At 42.9% G+C, this 19,098-nt stretch overlaps 1 protein-coding gene across 2 annotated transcripts in view; it reads right to left on the bottom strand.

The window, feature by feature from the left end:
* LOC147693604 (sialidase-3-like) overlaps positions 1 to 18,040 on the bottom strand; it is a 101,638-nt gene extending 83,598 nt beyond the window's left edge. Inside the window, exon 1 of one of the 2 annotated variants that reach the window (XM_086933825.1) lies at positions 17,884 to 18,040. The gene's annotated coding sequence lies outside the window, so the exon portion shown is untranslated. Of the gene's footprint in view, positions 1 to 13,982; positions 14,035 to 17,883 lie in introns of those variants that run through there. The other variant, XM_086933826.1, reaches the window with a different exon arrangement.
* Between the last annotated feature and the right edge of the window lie 1,058 nt (positions 18,041 to 19,098).

The raw sequence follows: 19,098 nt of genomic DNA, 5'->3' as shown, positions 1-19,098 counted from the left end.
GTTGAATGTTAAGAGAAGTACCTTCAGGAAGATGGAGGAGCTTGGGCAAGAAGGATTTGAAGAAGGCAATGGCGTCATTCCCCTCGCAACCTTCCTTCAGGCCGTAAAGACGCAGGTTATTGCGCCTATTCCTATTTTCAAGGTCTTCCACCTGCTTCTGGAGAGTGGAGAGCCTCACATCCATATGTACTGATTTGGTAGCGGCTTCCTGGAGAGAGGATACAGTCTTTTCCACCTGAGAAACTCTGGTATCCATTAACGACCAATTGTCAGTTAGAACTTGCAACTTTGAGTTGGTCTCCTCCATAAATGGGCGCAGTGCTCGTATTTCCTCAAGAAGGAGTTCCATGGAGATAGCTGTCGGTGATTTTGGGGGCGACGGAGGATTGTGTTTCACCCTCTTAGGAGTGGTTTTCGCTCCAGGCTGGGGGAGGGCGTCCATGTTGAGAGAAGAGTCGCAACTGGAGGAGCCTGCAGAGGCTTCTAATTGAGCCAACGCAGTGAATAGCTTTGAGTTTTTAACGTAGTTGCGTTTAGGGGTTTTGCCCGGACCCTCCGCCATGGAAGCGACAATAAAAAGAAATCTCCAAGGATGGGTAGAGCAGCTGTGCAGCGCAAGAATGAGGAAAACCTAGCAAAGTCAGTGACAGGAGGAGGTAAGGTGAAATCCAACACAAGTCAGGAGCAATTGAGAAGAAATGGTCGCATTCCGATCAATATGAGGTGAATAGCAGAGGTGGCATGTGAATAAAGCAGTAGAAAGTGCAAGATGGCCGCCAAAGCTGAGGAGAATGCTGGAATTCGAATAAAAATGAAATAAAATGATTTCAGAAGAAAAAGAAAGTCACCTGGCCAAATATTCATGAAGCGCCGTCATTTCCTGCAATTATGGGATGTTGCCGTGAACTGTGCACGGTTTTACCGATGACGACGTGTCAGGCGCGCTCCTGAGGCAAGCGCCGGTTTAGGCATCAAGATGGCGGTCGCGGCAGTGGTGGAGCCGCGACCGAAGCAAAACGGAGCCCGCCGTGCAGGGATAAGGAGCTGGTGCACAGCGTGCGATTAATCAGGCGCCAGAAGGGGTCCGCTGCCGTTTGCAGGTGAGCATTGCGGTATAGAGGGGCTGGAGCCGCCGAATTCCTCCGATGTAGACGGAGCCTCACCCCGCTGCTGCCATCCGTCACAGGCGCTTAGCCACGCCCCCAGGATGTGTCATCTTAAATAAAATAATCTGTTGGAAAAGCAAGGATGTGTCATCTTAAATAAAATAATCTGTTGGAAAAGCAACTTTTTAACTTTTGCTGAAATTCTGGTGTATTTTCCGTGCATAATGCGTCACCGTGAGTAAAGCTGTAAATCAGTCACCCTACTTTTATATTGCATTACTTCTCAAATGTTGTTTGTGTAATTCCAGTTTCAGGATTAGACAAGGAGTGGACACATACACAGATAGTCTGATGGTTTTACAGGATGGGCTGAAATGCTGAGATTTACAAAACACTCGTCAGACACAAACCACCGTCAGTGGCGTAGCCAGGGTGTCATGTGCCTCAGTGCAAGGACGGAAGTGGGCTCCGGGCTGCTGTTTGAACGGCGAAATAAAACAATAAGGGGGTCGGTGGGCCTCGGGGCACCGGTTCCACTGCACCTGTTGCACCAATGGAACGAAGCTACGCCTCCGACCACCATGAGTTAGAAACACGTTAGGACACCTTGATGTCAACGCTAAGCTTTAAACAACTTGTGAAGGTTCCCACACACATCAAAGGTCACACCCTTGACCTGGTGTGGACTACAGACCCAAATGTGACACTGAACGAGGTAGCTCCATGCATTTGGTCTGATCATCATTGAGGGCCCGATGTAGGTGCCCTAATACCGGTCGGAAACGGCCGAATTCGGCCGTTTCCGACCGGTATTACGGTTTCCAGATGTAGGGCATGCATTTACAGAATCGGTATTTTACCGATTCTGTATTTACCGATTCGGTAAAATTACCGAATCGGTAAATACAGACTCGGTAAAATACCGATTCTGTAAATGCAGATGTAGCTGGCACATGTCAGAGTGCCACAGGGTTTTAAGAATCGGTATTTTACCACCCAATCCTATTGGGTGGTAAAATACCGAATACAGGTGTGCATGCACATGTGTGCATGCACACCAGTGCCATGTGACAGACAGACATGCCCTTAGGGCATTTCTGTGTGCCACATGGCACACGTGCCTGAATTCAGGGTGCTAGAGGGTGTCAAAGTGACACCCCCTGCACCCTTGCAAAAATCGGTATTTACCGAATCGGTAAATACCGATTCTGTAATGACCATTGATTCCTATGGGCTGCAACGCCCATAGGAATCCATGGGCTTTACCGATTCGGTATTTACAGAATCGGTAAATACCGAATCTTAACGATTCGGTATTTACCGAATCTGAAATACCTACATTCCCCCCCTTCTAATTTACCACTTCTTAAATACCGAATCGGTATGATTCGATATTTTAGAAGTGGTAATTTAGAATTACCTACATCGGACCCTTAGTATCCTGTGAGATACGTATTAATGGCCAAATAATTATTCCACCACCGGAAGTCAGGATAATCCGTAAATGGGCAGACGTTGATTTGAGAACCCTGACCAAGGCGCTTCCGCCTAGGGACTGTCCTCTGAGCTCAGACCATAGTCTGGACCAGCAATACGCGGATCTAACGCGGAGCTTGACTCTAGCTATTGATCAGATAGCACCTAAGAGAACGAAGCTGATAAAAGGACCAGGTAAGGAAGCCCCATTGTTTACGCCATCGCTGAGGGACCACAAAAGGAAACTCACAGCCCTGGAAAGAGGCTGGAGGAAAACTAAACAGGATTCAGCCAGGAACCTCTACCGAACCTCCTTGAATGCATATAAAAAACATATTACTCTTGCCAAAGCCGAATATTATGAATCCCGCCTAAGTAAGGCAGCAAACGTGCAGAAAGAAACCTTCAAGATCCTGTCGGAGTTGACTAAAAAACCGGACAGTGCCCAGTCCCCCATAAACTGTAATTCCTTTCAGGGATACTTTCTGGAGAAAGTAAGAACCATTATCCAGGAGATAAAAAGTGGTATGTCAAATGGGATGGTTACACTTACAGCCCCTCAGAAATCAGTTGACTGCTCCATCACACTGTTTCCAGAGATTGACACTCTGAGTCTGCAACAGCTGATGGACAGAATCAAGTCTGGATCTCCAGCGGACCCGTGTCCACCTAAAGTCTTTCAGGCAGCCCGTCCCTTATTGGAGGAGCGTGTTATCTCCCTCCTAAATAGGTCCTTGGAGACAGGACAATTACCAGCAGAACTTAAAGAAGCGCGTGTGAGACCTCTGCTGAAAAAGCCAGGCGCAGACCCCGCAGTACTAAAAAACTACAGGCCTATCTCTCAACTACCATTCCTCTCTAAAGTACTGGAACAACACGTACTAAAATCCCTGTCCATGTATCTGGAGTCTCACCATCTACTTCACGAACGACAGGCAGGGTTCCGAGCGCATCATAGCACCGAGTTGGTGAAGCTCTCGGTGCTGGATGAATTGAGAGGCCTGGCTGACGGTAAAAAACCGAGCGCCCTGATCTTATTAGACCTTTCAGCGGCGTTCGATACCGTCAGCCATGCGCTGCTGCTGGAAAGACTGAGTGACTTTGGCATCAAAGGCCTGGCCTTCAGATGGTTGCAGTCATTTCTGTCAGGAAGGACCCAAAGAATACAACTTGGGGAAGAAACCTCCGCAGTGGGAAAATTAGAATGTGGGGTGCCCCAGGGCTCGGCCCTGTCACCACTTCTATTCAACCTATACCTGCAGCCTCTGATTGCTTCCCTGGCGCACATGGGCTGCACAGTATTCAACTACGCGGACGACACGCAGCTGTTGCTGAGTGTCGACAACACAAGCGCCGCTCAACTCCACACTCAGAACATCTTGAGATACACGGTCCAATGGATGGCTGGAAATCTTCTAAAAATCAACCCAGATAAGACTGAGGTACTGGTGATTCCATCTGCCACCTCACCATGGTGTGACCTCTACTGGCCCGCAGAGTTAGGCCCGGCTCCAAAACCCAGCCTGAACATGAAGAGCCTGGGGATTAAATTAGATTGTGACCTATCTATGGTCAACCAGATCTCCTCAGTGGTGGGTAGCTGCACCAACATTATCCGACAGCTACGGAAGCTAGTACCCGTCATCTCCCAATCCATGTTACGCTCCATTGTCGCAGCCACCGTGATCTCAAGGATAGATTATGGAAATGCCCTCTACCTTGGCCTGCCAAAAATCCTGACAAATAGGCTACAGGTTGTGATGAACGATGCTGCTCGTCTCATTTTTAGACTGCCAAGACGAACTAAAGCATCCCCCCTGTTACAGAGCCTCCATTGGCTCCCCATTAAGAAGCAAGTGGAATTTAAAAGTTTGTGTATAGCCCACAAAGCCATCAATGGCATGGCACCCGCATACATCAAAGACCGTGTGGCGGTGTACAGCCCAAGGAGAACTCTCAGATCTTCAGACTCTCAATTATTGGTCTGCCCTCGGTACAAACTTGTCACCAAGGGTGGAAGAGCCTTCTCGGTGTTGGTTCCTCAGCTATGGAACACACTACCTGAACCGCTGCGCAGGGAAGAGAACCTCCTACGCTTTAGAAAGGGGTTGAAAACGCTGCTGTTTAGGAGGTCCTAGAGTGCCATCTAGGCTAGTGGATGCCTCTCTGTATTGCTAAGGTTGTTGTTTGTACCATCGATTTCCGAGCGCTTAGAGGCCTGTAGGTGATTGAGCGTGCTACAAATCAAAAATAACAATAACAATAACAATAACAATGGTTGAAATATTGAACAAGAAATGAATGCATAACCGATGTATGTACCTGTCACTAAATGCTAATGAAATCGACATGGAGATGTAAGGATGTGTTCTGGTGTGATAGAAACGTACAATGAGGGGGGAGGGGGGTCTAAGAGTGCTGACACTAGGGTCACCCAGTTGTTGAATAGGGCCATGTTGTCTGTTATGAATAATTGATTATATGAGAATGCTTTTTCTCCATGACGACAGTGGTTATGATATAATGCATATAACATTTATTAAAATATATTAAAAAGAACCAGCTAGCTGGCCCGCTCATGGGCGATAGGACACAAGGCAGCTCTGTTCTACTGCTTCTTGCTGCTGTGTGCTCATCCTACCCCACCTCCAGCTCCTGCCACCCCAGGGTCCCTTACTCCCTTCCTGGGGACAGGGGAAGTGCTAGGTTGCGCTCAGGATATGACGTACAGATCAGGCTGATCTCGCCCCCCTCCCCCGCCCCAACATAAAAAAAGTACCTGAGTTAGTCCACTCTGGCAATGAGTCTTTCAGTGGTTTCACCTTTCTAGACGGAGGCATAAACGAATTAAATGGCGGAGAAAGGGCTGGTCGAAGAGGAGAAGTAGAAGGTAAGGACAAGGTCAAATGAAAGAAAGAATTAATGAGAGGACCAGTAGAACATACATTGCCCAGGTAAATCTGTGTCCACTCAAGAGTCGTTCATGTTGTGAACATCGTCACCGGCGCGTCTCGTTGCGTCATCGTGTTCCAGGTCTGCACGTGCAGCAGAATCATGTCGCCTGACCGATGACAACGGTTCAGGGGAGTTGCCTTTCAGCATTCGAAAGTAAGAAGAGTTTCTTGCAATGTCACTTCAGTTTCCGCAGGCCATGGCACGTCGCAGGCCATGCTTTAAATGGGCCGGTACTGTTCGGTACTGAGTACCGGCACTATTTTATTTTGAGAGGGAGAGTACCGGCACTTCTATTTTTCCATTTCAAGCACTGGGTCCAGCAATCATGTGGCATTCACCAACAATCTTCTGCACATGGGCTTCTAATATCGGAAAACAGATTTTGAAGTAGGAAGCCCTTTGTCACTTCAGTGGCCCAGTGGCCTTCATGTGCCAGCTCCATGGCTGGGCTTTGTAGGGTATATGGGTTGAGTTCTTCTGGGGACGAGCCATGGTGGCTGTTAACCAGTTATCACTGTATTTGCCTGAAAGATTCGAGGTCTGTTAACTGACTGTGGTTGTGACTGTGGACTTGTCTCAGTACCATCCTTGGTTGATTCTCAATGACCTATGAAGCATCTTACAGTGTAGGATCGTTTAGTGATGCTCGGATAACTGTTTCCTTGCAGATTATGTAAGACTCCCATGCTAAAGGAAGCTATTTACCACCTAGCACATCTAAATATACCGATTAACGTGTGGTCACTTTACACACTCATGCTGCAAAAGCAGAGCATGAGAAAATGCATTCCTTTCTTCACACCAATCAATGCTCCTTTTTGCAAGAACCTGCTAAGCGAAAAATTATGGATGTATAACAGAACCACGCGTGCCTTTACCATGCATGCCTTTACTACGCATCCCTTACCACACAATGGGCCCGATTCACAGAACTAACTTAAGACAAAATCCAAAACTTACTACTTTTGGCATTCACAGAAGGCATTTAGTAGTCCTAAATTAGGATTTTGTCTTGAATTAGGATTTTATCCTGAATTAGGATTTTGTCTTAGATTAGGATTTTGTCCTAAATTAGGATTTTGTCTTAAATTAGGATTTTGTCTTAAATTAGGATGTTGTCTTAAATAAAGATTTTGTCCTAAATTAGGATTTTTGTCTTAAATTAGGATTTTGTCTTAAATTAAACTTAAATTTAACTTAAGTTTGCCTTAAATTTAATTTAAGACATAATCCTAATTTAAGACAAAATCCTAATTTAAGACAGAATCCTAATTTAGGACAAAATCCTAACTTAAGACAAAGTCCTAATTTAAGACTACTAAATGTTTTCTGTAAATACCAAAAGTAGTAAGTTTAGGATTTTGTTGTAAATTAGTTCTGTGAATCAGCCCCAATGCCTTTACCACACATTGGGTTTACTAGGCATTGCCATTACCATGCATATGCCTTTACAACACATTCCTTTACAACAAAAATCTAAGTATATAGGAGGCAAGTGAAACCCCTAACGACAGCACATAACGGTCGCCATCTTTTAAATGTTCACTCATAGTAATTCACGATTTTGAGATACAAAACATATCGTATCTGTAATAAAATTAATTTTGTACAATTAACATGAAGCTTAAATCAATCCTAATATTGCATGATTCTAAAGTATTAAACTAATCCTTTCCTGGTGAGTAAATAGCCGAATTCATAATAAACGCCACTATACAACAAAATGCAATTCCGTGACAAATTGCTATAGTGTAAAATACAAAATTATTCACATCAGGAACACATAGTATGAAACAAATACTCATATGGAGTAAGATAATGTGTGTCTTAAATAAACTCCCAAGTGCCATTAGCGTACAGATATGTGCTGGATAATCTAGGCAGCAGCCAAATTTGAAAGTATGCCTCATAAAGGCAGTGCAGAGCCAAATGTCCCAACAATGGTAATATCAGACCTTGGCAAAGGTATGCTGTCAGATAACCGTACAGGTTGTGAACAGCATAAGTATGCAGTCTGGAGAAACAGAGGTTGCAAGATCCCAAGTGGGTGGAAATCGCAAATCAGGGTACCCTAACCAAGTGCCCCAGAGATCCTTGGGCCAACAGGGAATAATATATCAACATCCCAATAGGAGTCTGAGAGAGAGCGTGGTGGATATAAAAACATATGTGTAAAGACAGTGTAGGAAGCTGGCTCTGCATATATATACCAAAGTGGGTATAGTGTGCACAGAGTCCAGGGAGTCCCCCAAGGTATAACAGAGGCTAAATTAGGAAAGTACTAACAACTCTCTTGGTGGTAGTGTGGGCAAGCAGTTATGCTTACCCAGAGGGTGTGTTAATCATTTATTGTATTCACTCACTCAAGAATGAAGGCACACACCCAGAGACTGAATCCAGACAAATTGGGTAAGTATTAAAAAGGTATACTTGTGTTTTCTTTCTAGAACCAAGCAGGACTTGAAATTTTGAAATTTGAAATTTGAAATTTAAACTTTATTGTTTAGTTAATTAAAACCATAACAATTTGATGAATGTCACACATAGTTATAAAATTTATAAATTTGTCGCTTAAAAAAAAATGTACCAATGTTAAAAATTTCAAAGCATTAATTGTTCATATTGTTTTTATACGTTTCTCAAATGCCTGCAAGAACTTCACCAGCTTGCAGTGTATTCTTTGAGCAGTAGTATCCAGGCTTCCAATAATGGCTGATCTGCATGTTCGTAGTTTCATGGACCGATAACTTTCCTTTAGGTGTGACCGTTCCTTGGATAGCATCTTACAGTGACAAATTATGCGTATTAGATCCTCTTTAGGGCTACCACACAGTCGACAAGAAACGTCGTCAAGCAGTTTCCAGGCAGGTTCATTTGCTCGTGTGGGAAAGTCCCCAAGTCTCAACGCCATCAGCTTTTTCTTAATAAAAATAGAATAAGTTGTTTCCAGGTATTTTGCAGCTGTCAATGTCTTATAGCCATTTATCACAGCCCATGAATGCGAACGATGGGAGAACATTTCTTTGTCCAAGATTAACGAATGAAGTTTGGCCACTTTATTTAGGGTCTGTTTTAGGACAACAAATGACAGATTATTATCCCATAGGGTTTTTGAGCAAGTTGTCTCCAAAGCTTGCATAAGAAATTGATTTGCTTTGGAATTCTTTTGGGATTTAAACTCTTGCCATAGGTAGGTATTCAGATTGTTATTACTTGTTTTTTGCTTGATCTGGTACCAGACCTTAATATACGAGTATTGTCTCCCCGGTATTTCGTTTTTTAGTCCAAATTCAAGTCGCAATTGCGCTGGTGATGTCGTGCGTGGGAGACGTAATACTTTTTTGTATATTTTAGTTGTCAGGATGTTTAGTAGGTCGGCATCCTTTCCGTGCATTGCCACACTTGCATAGGTCAGGGTTGGGAGGATTTTGTTTGCCATTACGGTTAGAAGGGGTTTGAGTGATGGTCCTTCCAATTTTTTTGCCAAAGTACTTAGTCCAAATATCAGAGCACCCGCTCTTTGTGTCAGATAGTTCTTCTGTTCTTTTAGGTTAAGTTTGTCGTCTATATAGAATCCCAGATATTTGTAAACCGAGACTTTCTCTAGAGGTTTTCCTTTTAACCATATATCATGATGCAATCCACGGCAATTAGTAATCAACATGGTTTTAGTTTTTGAAATGTTTAATGACAACTTGTTTGCCATCAAGAAGTCCGACAGTTCTGTTACTAATCTGGTTAACCCCATCTTTGTTAGGCTCAGGAGGACAATGTCATCTGCATAAGCCAAATGCTTGAGCTGTAAATCGCCAAGTTTTGGTGGGTGGGCATTGCAGTGGTTCAATTTCGCAGAGAGATCTGAGATAAAGAGGTTAAATAAGTGCGGCGCAAGAACACACCCCTGTTTGAGGCCGATGGTTGTTGGAACTTTTCTCGACAGTCGTGATCCATCTCCAATTTTTACTTGAGACCAAGTTTCAGAATAAAATAGCAACAAACCTTTTAGGATACACTCAGGAATTGCCCATGATCTCAATTTCGCCCACATCAGATTACGATCCACACTGTCGAAGGCCGCCTGAAGATCTATAAAACACATGTTCAGATCCTGTTTTCTACTCATGCACTTCTCCGCGATCATAGTTATGGATAGGATATTTGCTGTTGTTCCGATCCCTTTCCTGAACCCCGTTTGATTTAGGGGAATCAGTTCTTTCTCACTAGACCATGCGACCAAATCATCCAAGAGTAGAGAAGCAAAATATTCTGCCTCGATGTCCTGCAATGCTATCAAACGATAGTTGTTTGCTAAGGATCTGTCCCCACCTTTATAAATCGGCGTAAATATTGATCCTTTCCAACTCTCTGGTACTTGGTTCATGTTCTGTACGTCTGAGAACAGTTCCCCCAGGCAAGGTCCCCAGAATTCCGGAGCATATTTATACGCCGCTTGTGGGATGCCATTCGGGCCTGGCGCCCCACTTGTTTTTCCTTTTTTGATTCTTTTAATTATTCCTTGGGCCAACAGGGAATAATATATCAACATCCCAATAGGAGTCTGAGAGAGAGCGTGGTGGATATAAAAACATATGTGTAAAGACAGTGTAGGAAGCTGGCTCTGCATATATATACCAAAGTGGGTATAGTGTGCACAGAGTCCAGGGAGTCCCCCAAGGTATAACAGAGGCTAAATTAGGAAAGTACTAACAACTCTCTTGGTGGTAGTGTGGGCAAGCAGTTATGCTTACCCAGAGGGTGTGTTAATCATTTATTGTATTCACTCACTCAAGAATGAAGGCACACACCCAGAGACTGAATCCAGACAAATTGGGTAAGTATTAAAAAGGTATACTTGTGTTTTCTTTCTAGAACCAAGCAGGACTTGGTAAAGGTAGGTAAAATATACTTTCAATCAAAGAACATTTCAAGAAGTGCAATTGGGAATGGATTTGCAATTGTTACAGGTTTGTATTGGTTCAAAAAGAAGTTTAAATTACACAGTAATCAATTTTGGAATATGTTTAGATTACTTTTGGATTACATTGACTACTCAGGGTGGTATGCCTAGATACCACACTGGGGATCTCACAATACAAGGTAAGTAAGACTTTTTAGGGTTTGCAGTTTAGTTACTTTTTCTTTCATACAAAGTCAGTTCAACACAAAACATTTTTGATACAAAAACTCGTAACATTGGTTCCTATGGAAGAAAATAGTTATTGGTTTTGCAGGTAAGTAAACGTCTTACAAGTGGGAGTTTTGGGGGTTAGGACTAAGGTTCCCCATGGTCTAGGTAGGCACTCAAATTGTACAACCAGCGGCACTGGGGCGGAAGGGTGCAGAGTGCAGGGGCCCAACGGTTACCCATGGGGCTAAGGGGGCCTTCAGTCAGGGACTACTTACAAGCAGGCCACTTGGCTGTGGGAGCAAAGCTCCTGGGGTTAAGGTCAGCATTGCAGGGGCCAACAATCAGCACAGGAGCTGCACCACCAGCGACACAGAGGACGTCAGAGACCCCAAGGAGGGACTTATTGGTCCCGACCTGCACACCCCTTTTAATGCCCCTAAATGTAGTATTTAGGGGTGACCCTGAACCTTGCCTCCTCAGATTTGAGAAAGAAAGAAGAAGGACTGAAAAGCTGTGCTGACCCAGGAAGAAGAGGATACCTACTGCTTTGGCCCCAGCCCTACCGGCCTGTCCCGACGTCAACCTGCCTACAATGAGAACCCTGGCGAGTCCAGCAGCCAGCAGCCCTCAGAGCCCAGAGGACCTGGCCTGTGACCATCTTTAAGACTCTGTCTCCCATGAGCACCACATTTGCTCAAGCAAGGACTCACCCACAGAATCTGGATTCAGGCGGCTCTGCGATTTTGCACCACTCTGCACCTGACGCCCATGGGCCGAGATCGACAGGCCCAACACCACAACGAGGTTTCCCCAACGAACCTGACCTATGATCTGGTGATACCTGACCTCTCTCAAGCCTCAAGCCAATGCCTGCAACTCAACCTGTAGGGTCTGCCCGACCGCAACCGGAGCTGGTAAAGAGACCCGAAGCCAAAAGACCCCCCTGCACCCGACGCCACATGGCCTCGGGTGGTCCAACAGACAGTGTCCAGGCATCTCTCAAGAACCAACTTACCTCTCCAGCTGGTCGTCGTCTCCAGAAAGTCTCCCTGCCCAATCCTGCAGCATCTTTTCCGAACCAAAGGTCCCCATGGGAACCCACAGGGTGGGTACAACTCCTATTGTGCCACCCTCCAGTGGGATGGGGGCATGAGCCTCTTCCTAATTGGTTAGGTCCTCTCATCTTCAAGATGGAGGCGAAAGGGATGTGTGCTTCACCTCACCTCCTCCACCTAAGGGGTGGTGTTGGCAAAGGGGTGACTTACCTAGTCCCCAGGCAGTGGCAATCAAAAAGTGCACTTTCCTACAGACAGTGCTAATTAAAAACAAAAAAAACAAAAGAGACTTCATTCATCCTAATTACAGGCAACCAAAAGTGTATATAGGACAGGACTGAGGAAAGTGTTAGCTGAGTACACAGGCATTAACACAGACATGTGTACTCTTCTCATCCATGTTGTGGCCATGTGGCTATTTACTGACTAGCTCCAATATGAAATATGTTTCCAATTTGCAGAGTTCCTTCATCCTGTCTCCCCCTCTTTTGTTTTTGGGAATGTGTACTGGACCGCTATATTTCAACTCAGTGGGGTTACTGTTATGGAATTTCTCAAAGTGCTGAGCAACAGGATAGCTTCGTTCATTGTTAGTGATTGCTCTAATGCGGTGGCGTACCAGTATGGTGGTACTGCCCACATATAGTTTCGCACATGGGCATTTGAGAAGATATACAACATAGCTGGTCAACTATTTCAATTTTCTGTACGTGATCTGGGGGCAAGTTGTTGTCTGACATATGATGGGATCCTCCCTGAGATGCCAGTGTTTCTTTAAGGCAAGTCAGACTTTGATGTTCTAGATTATAAGAGGCAACTAATCTTTGTCGCTGAGTCTTTGTTTTTTTTTACTTTTTATGGTCAAAGAGGACTGTTTCCATTTTCTGTGCCCTTGCTCTCTCTCTGATGCTCTTCTTAATTTTGCATCAGGATATCCCTTCTGTTTTTAGCGTTCTGTCATCTCTATTTCAACCAGTTTATAGTCATCTCCAATTTCTCTTCCCCTACCCGAACCAGAACATTAAAAATTAAATAGCTGTGTTACTGGTTTTGCCTGTGAACTTGAGTTTAAGACCATTGTTATTGATTTCTGTGAATAATTGGTTGGCCTCACTCTCTATGCCTTTCCATAGCACAAAGAGTAATCTATAAATCGTATCCATAAGGCAATGTTTTCAGATCAGTTTTCCATGGTGGCTCCCCCGATCACCTGCTTCTCCCACCAACCCATATGCAGATTTGCATAGCTGGGGGCGAAGCAGGCACCCATAGCTGTTCCTCTTAGTTGCTGGCATAGCTCATTGTTAAAAAGGAATATGTTTTTATTCAAGCACCACTCCATCATTTCAAGAAGCATGTTGTTGTGCACTATGAATGTTATAGGTTTCATTCTTAGGTAGTGTTGTGTAGCTGCCAAACTATCATAGTGTCTAATGCTTGTGTATAATGTAGACACATCAAAGGTCATTAAAAGCATATCATTCTTTCACTTTATAATCAAATATACAGCGTAACAAGTCTGCAGTGTCCCAGATGTAGGAAAAGTTATCCATGTACTTAGACACATTTTCAAACATACTGCTCTGCACAGCTATAATGGGTCTCCCTGGTGGTGTTGTCTTATTGTTATGTATTTTTAGTATTAAATAATATACAGGTAACTTGGGGTGATCTTGTTTCAGTACGCTGTACTTGTCCCAACTTAAAATTTCTTGTTCTTTCCAGGTGTTGAGTATATCAGTGAGTTCTCCTTTATAAGTAGATATTCCTCAATAGTAATGTGTTTATAGCATTCTGTGTTGTTTAGCGGCTGATATGCTTCTCTCAAGTACAGTTCTTTATCTCATAAACAATGTTGCCTCCCATGTGTGAGGGCTTCACTATTACATTGTCCAATTTTTTTAGTTTGTCTATTGTTGCAAGGAAAGTTTCTTCTTGATTGCTTCTGAAATCTCCATTCTTGCTTGATTTGAGATTTATATGTGGTAGATTTTTTTTTTAAAGTTTGATTTATTGAAGAAAAAGGGGTAAGAAAGGAGGAAAGGGGAGGGGAAAGAAGAGTTACAATAAGCAAGTGGAGGGAATAAACATTAGAAAATAAAAAATTCCATAAAAGTAAGCATTACAAGCATGAAAATTTGTGAACATATCATGAAAAGATACCTTAAGCAAAATACAATAATATGAAAAACGTAATAATAGTAATAGTCAAAAATGTGAGGAAATAAACAGGATTTAAGGAAATCACGGGGGCTTACTAACTTCAACTGTATCTGGAGCAGGGGAGGGATGAACTGGAGCTGATGAGGAGAGATAAGTTACCAAAGGGAGCCATAGCAGGTCACGCTTGATAGCTAGGGAGATGGGAGATACATAGTTGGTGTCTAAACGGTGATTAAAACAAAGTGCATTCCACCAGGCTTGATAAGTAACATTTGCAGCTTGTTTCCAATTAGAAGTAATAACATGTAAAGCTACGGCAAGGAAAAGATCAAGTAAAGGGTAGTGACTGAAGGGATGAGGAAGATCTGACGAGAGGGAACCAAGGAAAACTAATGAGGGTGAGAAGGGGACCTGAAACTGAAAAATTCTTTGAATTTTCTTCCAGACCGATTGCCAGAACTGGGAAATAGGAGGACATTCGAACAACATATGTTTGAGATCAGCAGAGGGGCATGGACAGGACCAACAGGAAGAGGGAGTGTCTGCTGAAAAACGGGATAAGGCAAGTGGGGTAAATACAATTCAGGGATAAATGAAAAATAAGGTCTGGGTAGTGTTAGCAGCTCTGGAGGTTTTATGAAGTTTAGTCCAAATTTTATCCCAAAAAAGGACCGGCCAGGTCTGAGAAAAATCCAGCTCCCACCCAAGTTCAGTACGAGATTTTAATCTATCATTAGTAAGACGAAAAGAATTATATAAAGTGGATGCAGAGGGAGAAGTTTCTAATAGGAGGGAAGTATTTCTGCAATCTGCAGGAATCTCATTGGAAGATGGAAGAGCTTGAAGATATGAAAGCAAGACTGGATAAAGGGTGTTATATTGCGTTCGGGTAGAAGCAGGTAGAGAGAAAAGAGACTGAAGCTCTTGAAATGAGAGAGGTATATCTTGAGTCAATAATTGAGATATCCAGGATATCCCTCGAGAATGTCAAGTTTTCCAATATATGGTACGGTTATTTATTTTGAGAAGTGAATTATTCCAAATCGGTTGATCCTGAAGAGAGAGAAGAGACGGATAGGAAGAATTTAAGTAAGGAGAAAGGAGTTTACGAGAGTGTGAAAGAATAGGAGAGCGGAGACGAGTTAAGGAAGATGTAAAAGATAAGAATTCACAAAAGGTAAAAGGGGAAATGAAGGAAGATTCCATGTTTAACCAAACAGGGGGGTGATGGGGCAAATTAGATGAAAACCAGCAAGTCGATTGTTTCAGGGAAAAAGCACGATGATATTGTTTGAAATCGGGAAAGCGTACTCCAGATTGAGACTTGTCTTTACGTAAAGAAGCGATGGCTATTCGAGGGCGTTTACTGTTCCAGAGGAATTTCAGTAACAAAGAATCAATCTTCTTAAAGAAAGAGTGGGGAATGAGTAAAGGGAGCATGGAAATAGTATAAAGAAGCAGGGGAGAAAGCATCATTTTTATTGAATTAAGTCTACCCCACCAGGACAAAAAGAGCGGATGCCAACGAGTGATAGCTGTATCCATTTTTTTATATACATAGTCAAAATTTAGTTTGAGAGTATCGGACAACAAAGGAGCAAACCAAACCAGGTATTTGATTTTGGATGGTTGCCATGAAAAGCCTGACTTGTTGGGAACCAAAATGAAAACCGGAAATAGTGTCGTCTAAACGAATTTTAGTAAGGAAGGGTTCTAGGGCTAAAATAAAAAGTAGGGGAGACAATGGACAACATTACCTAACTTCTCTATGTAGTGAGAAGTGATCCGAGGACATTCCATTAACAAAAATAGAAGCTTGGGGGTCAGAGTAAAGTAAAGATATAATAGAAATAAATTTAGGAGGAATACCAATCCAACGTAAAGCCTGAAATATGAAGTCTCACCCAATCCGATCAAAAGCCTTCTCTGCATCTAGAGAGATAGCCGCGAAAGGAAGAGTGAGAGAAGAAGATTTGCCAAGTATGTTAAGAAAAACTCGGGAATTATCTGATGATAGACGCCCCTTGACAAAACCTGATTGTTCTGGCCCGATGATATCCGGTAAAAGAGGGTCCATACGTAAGGCTAATATTTTTGCTAGAATTTTATAATCAGTGTTGACCAAAGATATTGGTCTATAATTTTTGCAAAGGGAGTGATCTTTGTCTTCTTTTGGAATTAAACAAATTAAGGCTTGTTGAAAAGAGCCACTAGAGGCGCCGGCGTCAGAAAAAGATTGAAATAAAAGTAGGAGTTTAGGAAGAAGAAGAGAAGCAAAATGGCTATAAAATTCAATTGTAAAACCATCCGGGCCTGGGGATTTACCATGGTGAAGTTTAGAAACAGCATGAGAGATTTCAGAAAGAGAAATGTCCTGTTCCAAAGTGTGGAAGTCAACATGAGAGATCGGGGGAGAAGGGACAGAATTAAAATAAGCAAGAAGATCATCAGTCGTAGGAGTTTGTTCTGGAGTATAAAGCGTATCATAGAATTTAGCAAATTCTGTAAGAATTTCTTTATCTTTAAAAGTGGATTCACCAGAAGAGGTTTTAATAGATTGGATTTTTGTGCGTTCTTTACGAATCTTTAAGTAGTTAGCCAAGAGCTTCCCCATTTTATTTTTACCTCCATAGTATCTAGAATTACATTTAAGTAGGGTATTAGAAGCGGCATCTGTTGTAAATTTATTAAAAGAGATTTTTGCATCAATAAGAGCTTTAAGGGATGATTCAGATTTAGAGACGTAATAAGCATGTTCTAAAGCCTTGATGTCAGCTAATATTTTCTCCGATTTGGCCGTTTGTAATTTTTTCCGCCGTGATACAAAATTAATAATAAAACCCCTAGAAGCTGCTTTAAATGAATCCCAGATCATAACAAAAGATGAGTCAGAGGTTTGATTTAAAAGAAAAAATTTGTTGGCAAAGGCAGTAAATTCAGTAACAAAAGTGGGGTCTAAAAGTAAAGCATTGTTAAATCGCCATCTGCCAGGTTGTGGGGAGAATGGGAGTAGATCAAGGTCTACAAAAACTGGGGCATGGTCTGAGAGTAAAATGGAGCCAATCTCTGAACGAATAGCGTGTTGGGATAAAGGGTTACTGAGAAAGATATGATCGATACAGGATTGGGATTGATGAGGAGGGGAGAGGAAACTATATTCACGAACATCAGGATTGCATAATCTCCAAATATCTACTAGGGCATTATTTTTAAAGGAATTCAGAAATTGCGTGTGCATTTTAGAGGGAGTAAAAGTAACTTTTGAGTGTCTGTCAAGGAAGGGATCCACAATCTGATTGCAATCACCAGCAAGGAGTATATAATCTCCAGTAAGGGAAGACAACTTGGAAGAAATAGCCGGCCAGAAAGATCTATCGATTGCAGTAGGAGCGTATACATAGAAAAGGGTAAGAGGAATGTTATCTATGAGTAAATTAACAATAAGCCAACGGCCATCAGCATCACATTCATGAGTAATCGATGAAACATTTAACTTTTTATGTAACAAAAGCACAACACCATTCTTCCTAGATGTCGTAGGAGAACAGAAAACATGACCTACCCAACAGCGTTTAAGTTTCAAAGCTTCCGGTTCATCAAGATGAGTTTTCTGCAGAAGGGCAACGTCAGATTTAAGTCTCGCTAAATGCGAGAGAACCCTCTGCCGTTTAATGGGATTATTTAAACCCTTAACGTTCCATGTAGTTACACGGAATGAAACATTTTAGAAAGTAACTATAAGCAACATGCTTAATAATGCATAAAAATACAATGGAGAAAAAATGAGAAAAGTAGAAGAGAAGAGTGAAATGAAAAAGAAGTCAAGGATAAGAGCAGTGATAGTTCCAGAAAAGATGAGATAGAGAAGGAAAGAAAGAGAAGAGGGTGAAGAGTAGAGTGGAGAAGAGTTCATGGTATGAGAAGTAGGAAGGAGGACAGAATCAGTAGAGAAAAAAGAGACAGTACATGTCCGAGACGAACGGCTGAAAGACATACTTACGAAAATGAGAGAACCGAACAGAAAGGGGGGATGGTGGTGGAAGGAGACGACGACGAGAACATCCAGAGCAAACATCAAAACCTCAAAGATGATGACATCCAAGAAAGGTAGCACGAGGGGAGAAGAGGGTAAAAACGAGGTGAAGTGATGAAGGGGAGTACCTGTTGAAAGAAGAGAAACATGAGGGCAAAAACGTGAGCATACAAGGAATAAAAAGAGAGATGGGATGAAGAAAAGGTGAACATATATGAAAAAACATAGAAGAAACAACAATTGAGTGCCTCATAACGTCAACATTGCGAACATTAAAAATTCAGAACCACATTCAAATGTATTAATAAAGGGAGTTAATAAGTCAGTCATCCAGGATTGGACATATCCATAACATCAGGACCATGTCGGCGAAGAAAGGCCTGTAAGGCCGCAGGATCCTCGTAGGTGGTAGTTTTGTCCTTATAAGTAACTTTGAAAAGACAAGGATGCAAAAGGCCGTATCGAACATTGAGAGCTCTAAGCTGCGGTCTCATGTCCAAGAACTGCTTCCTGCGTTCTGCGGTGGCCCTGGAGACATCCTGTGAGATGTAGAGACGATGACCTTCCCAAATGATCTGTTTCTTGAGTTTGAATGCAGAAAGAACTTGAAGAAGGTCGGTATATTAAAGAAAAAGCACGATGACACCTCTTGGTTTAGTAGCAACTCTAGGGCCAAGACGATGAGCCCATTGAATATTGATAGATGATAAAGCTGGTGCGTCCAAAATCTTAGCAAGAAAGGACTGGAAGAAAGCGGTAGGATTGGACCCTTCTGAAAGTTCCGGAAGGCCGTAGAGGCGTAAGTTGTTTCTGCGATTCCTGTTCTCCAAATCTTCTGTCTGTCTCTTTAGTAGTAGGATCTCCGCCTCCATGGACGATATACGAGAACATGAAGATTGCAAGGAGTCTGCAGACTGTTCCAGGGTGAGAACGCGTGCATCCAGAGACGACCATTTCTCCTGCATTGCCTGCATGTTTTTAGTGGTAGCTTCCATGAAAGGCTTGAGAGCGCGTAGTTCCTCTAGTATGAGATCCATAGAGGAAGAGGAGGACGAACTCCCAGGTGAAGGTGGATCTTTTTTGAGACGCTTAGAAGAAACCAAAGAGGAAGGCGTCTTACCCACGTTGGGAGTCTTTGGAATGGCTCCATGCGGTGTCTCTGATTCTGATGGACGGTTTTCC

The sequence above is a fragment of the Lissotriton vulgaris genome, chromosome 8 (assembly GCF_964263255.1).
Source record: "Lissotriton vulgaris chromosome 8, aLisVul1.2, whole genome shotgun sequence".
NCBI lineage: Eukaryota > Metazoa > Chordata > Amphibia > Caudata > Salamandridae > Lissotriton > Lissotriton vulgaris.
Note: the sequence above shows the minus strand (reverse complement) of the source record. Positions and strands in the feature narration are given on the sequence as shown.